The sequence below is a fragment of the Oncorhynchus kisutch genome, unplaced genomic scaffold (genome assembly GCF_002021735.2).
Source record: "Oncorhynchus kisutch isolate 150728-3 unplaced genomic scaffold, Okis_V2 scaffold2340, whole genome shotgun sequence".
NCBI lineage: Eukaryota > Metazoa > Chordata > Actinopteri > Salmoniformes > Salmonidae > Oncorhynchus > Oncorhynchus kisutch.
In genome coordinates, this window is record NW_022264285.1 from 1 (window position 1) to 4,349 (window position 4,349).

At 45.0% G+C, this 4,349-nt stretch overlaps 1 long non-coding RNA gene across 1 annotated transcript; it reads left to right on the plus strand.

Annotated features, from left to right (window-relative positions):
* Window positions 1–1,316: 1,316 nt before the first annotated feature.
* Window positions 1,317–4,065, plus strand: LOC116369942 (uncharacterized). The gene is made up of 2 exons (XR_004208682.1): window positions 1,317–1,465; window positions 1,637–4,065. It is a non-coding gene; the product is annotated as an uncharacterized LOC116369942 (long non-coding RNA).
* Window positions 4,066–4,349: the final 284 nt, after the last annotated feature.

The window sequence follows — 4,349 nt, forward strand, 5'->3', positions numbered from 1 at the left end:
GAAGCAGCATGAGAAAATACACCTAGGGAGAGCCGTTTGGAACTGCTCCCACTGTGGAATGACATGTACCTGGTTAAGGCAACTGAAATTACATGAAAGAATCCACATGGGAGAGAAACCTTACCAATGCTGCTCCCATTGTGGAGAGAGAGATTTCACACAAACTTACAGTTCATGAGTTAACACACTGCCTCCCACATTTGTCTAATTTTGGACTGAAAGTTGGTGCTTTTGTGGTTTTGTTTATGTCCTTATTGCCAAATGAAATCAGAAGGAGAAAGCCTACTCAGAAATACATTTTATGTTTTTTTAATTTCCTGTTTTAGGGGGTTGGGTTGGATACAGGATATGAACCTGGTTTAGGGGTTGGATACAGGATTTGAACCTGGTTTAGGATTGGATAAATAGGCCTGAAGTTAAGAAATGGGAACTTATTGAGGAGGATAGGCTACTCCAGAGAAAGGCGGGAAGGGTGAGGGTACCAAAGGAAGAGGTGTACCGAAAGAAAGTCAGTAAGCGAGAGGGTGCAGGAGTAGCAGTAACCAAATTAAAAAGCTTCACCCATAGACACAGGCAAGAAACACAGCAGGACAGAAAGATAAAGGCCAGAGGCCCAGAACAGCCACCTTTGGGGGAGGTAACCTCTCCAAGCTAATAGACGGAGAGATGGCAGAAAGGGTTAGGAAAGAACTACTGTTGGATGCCGGAGCAAGGAGGACAGGGCCCACGGGGAGGAAAGAGGGGTGCCCCATATGGGCACTACAAGCAGCAGAAAAAGCAGAAGTGAGAGAGAAGGAAAGACAGAGTGAAAGGGGAGTAGGGAACCCGCCTAACTGGGAGAAGATGGATCAACTCTCCAGGGAAGTGACGAGATGCGAGGAAGCAGCAGGAGATCTAAGGAGGGAGTTAAAATATGTAGGGGATCAGTGAGTTAAGATATTAGGACCCAGCAGAAAGGACAAGAAGAGGGGAAGGAAGGGCTATAACAGATAGAAATTGCTAACCCCATTGTCCCCTGATTCTAACCCCATTGTCCCCTGTATCTAACCCCATTGTCCCCTGATTCTAGGAAAGAGATGTGAGAGAAGAATCAGGGGGAGACCAAAGTAGTGACCTTCAGATAATTATAGGAGAGTGGAGCATGGAGTACATGGAGTACATGGAGTACATGGGGGTACATGGAGTACATGGGGGTACATGGGGGAATATGTGAAACATTGGCATATATTCGATAAACCGGACCTACACAATTGTTGTGAAGGACACATGTTAAGCTGGACAACAACTGACAACCTAGATATATGTGGGGGGTTGTGCAAAAAAGCTTAGAGGATGATTGCAAGGGAGACTTTCATGGAGAGGGAGAGACTTAGAAAGTACGTGCCTAGATTGCCTGACAGAAGGTAGAGACTGGCCTGGAGAGGGAGAGACTGAGAAAGTACGTGCCTAGATTGCCTGACAGAAGGTAGAGACTGGCCTGGAGAGGGAGAGACTTATATTGCCTGACAGAAGGTAGAGACTGGCCTGGAGAGGGAGAGACTGAGAAAGTACGTGCCTAGATTGCTTGACAGAAGGTAGAGACTGGCCTGGAGAGGGAGAGACTGAGAAAGTACGTGCCTAGATTGCCTGACAGAAGGTAGAGACTGGCATGGAGAGGGAGAGACTGAGAAAGTACGTGCCTAGATTGCCTGACAGAAGGTAGAGACTGGCATGGAGAGGGAGAGACTGAGAAAGTACGTGCCTAGATTGCCTGGCAGAAGGTAGAGACTGGCATGGAGAGGGAGAGACCTAGATTGCCTGACAGAAGGTAGAGACTGGCCTGGAGAGGGAGAGACCTAGATTGCCTGACAGAAGGTAGAGACTGGCATGGAGAGGGAGAGACCTAGATTGCCTGACAGAAGGTAGAGTCTGGCATGGAGAGGGAGAGACCTAGATTGCCTGACAGAAGGTAGAGACTGGCCTGGAGAGGGAGAGTCCTAGATTGCCTGACAGAAGGTAGAGGCCTAAAATGAGGTTGGTAGTAAAGAGAGGGAACACATGGGAAGTGAGAACTGATGGGAAGAAGCCAGACTAAGAATAATGTACTTAGGACAAGAGATAGAGTGGGATAAAGACTCAGGTAGGATAAGGATGACAGGACTAAATAATGAAATATATTACACAGGATGGACCCAAAAGAACGGATTCATGGAGCCCTCGGTGCACCGGGTGTGACAGGGGCACCTATGGAGAGTTGACTAGGCAGTCGGCCTCAGGGACTAAAATAACAAGTCCCTTTTGTAAGCATTGCTTCTGCAACATGACCTGTCATAGAGATAAGGGCATATGGTATCGGGAGGAAGAAGAAGAAGCTTGGCCCTTTGAAAGCACATTTACGCAGCTTATGCTAGGAGGTAGAACAGTAGCTAAAGGGCTTACCAGAGACTGGAGGTTTGTAAAGAGCAGGCACCTCATAGATAGGGAGGAGAAACAGACAGGACCAGTATGGGATGGTACAGGCACAGGATGGGAAGGCTCTAGCAATAAAATATTTAGGCAACGAGGAAAAGCAGGAAAAGAGTCAAGGGAAGATCTTGGAGAGGGGGGGGGGGGCAAAAGGCAAAAAAGAACAGACCCCTCCCTCAGTGGCCGGTCCAGTTCCAGGGCCACATTCATGGGCTCTAAGGCCATCTGTTGACTGGGGGATAAAATAAGAAATCGCCACAACAGCAGGTGACCAGCAGAGGGAGCCAAATGCATGGGAAATACAAGTACTGGGAATTAAACAAGAACCAACCTACAGGGAGACTGAGGAGGAGTGGTATGAACCGACCTACAGGGAGACTGAGGAGGAGTGGTATGAACCGACCTACAGGGAGACTGAGGAGGAGTGGTATGAACCGACCTACAGGGAGACTGAGGAGGAGTGGTATGAACCAACCTACCAAGACAACGCCCCAACGCATGAATACCTATGGGCATCAGTGCTGAAGGAACTAACATTGGACTAAGTGCTACTTAATACGTAATGTAATGGCACACTGTGTTAAGATAGATTCTACTCCCGAACATCTTCCCCCAAACGGAGTGTCTAAAAGAGGTATAAAAGGAGGATAGATCAGTGCCAAGGCATGATCCTCAACCTATATGATTTGGACATCAGAGAATCATCAGACCAGGTAAATTACTTGTACTATACTCTGTTTGTATTGACTACTTTGATCTCAAGGCGCGAGCAAACTATTGACTGGTATATCTTAAATAATTGTGTTGTACACTGGAATCTCACACCTTATAAAAAGAATAAGTGAACGAGTTTGTGTACAAGAGGACTTCAACCCTCAACAGCGCGAGGCGCGGACAAATCTAGATAGCAACAACGTTCCATCTTTGGTGTGTCAGTAACAATCGCAGTTCGGCAAGATTGGAAAAGCCCAGAAATAGTTAAAGCCTCGTAGTAGCCAAGAGTCGATAAAAAGCAATCAATTACTAAACAGTAGGCAGTAAAAACCATTCGGACTAAATAAGAAGATTATAGTCGTATAAACAGCAGAGGTCAAAATATTACTACTCTTATAAAGAGCAGTTTCGGGAAGGACCAAGGGAACAGAGCGTCAAGGTAAATATATGGGTGTTTGCTTTGTTTAAAGAGTCATAAAGAAGTGTGTTAAGCTTTTTACCTTTGCAGATATGACTTGGCATAGTACAGCACATAGCATAGCACATAGCATAGCACATAGTACAGCACATAGCATAGCACATAGTATAGCACATAGCATAGCACATAGCACATAGTATAGCACATAGCATAGCACATAGCATAGCACATAGTATAGCACATAGCACATAGCATAGCACATAGTACAGCGCATTAAGGATTGATTGAGCATTATTGATGTATTAGGAAACTGTAGAACCATTGAATTGTAATAACGTGTATAAAGACAAAAAACAGAGTGACTTAATAAAAGCTTGAAACTTTGACAACTAGGCCAGATTAACGATCTGGAGAGCAAACGCCTTTGACACTCTCACTGAACAGAAAGTGACCCTGGTTATAGGTTAAAGTGATTGCACTAAAGAATATTTCATTGTGTGGACAATAATATATCTTTGGAAAAGTCAAATACATATAGTTTCCCAGTGACTACTAGCTGACGAGCATAATAACTAACAGAAGATTAGTTATTAGGTATTGATATATAAGAGAAGAAGACCCAATGTAAGGGATTATAGGAAGAGTCTATAAACATAAAGTAATCATCTATCCAAGACCTCATACTAGACCGGGAAATAAGGGAGTGACAACGTGAACGAAGGAACAAACCCAACTCACGGGAAGGGCCATTACGAATACATAGAAGAGTTGG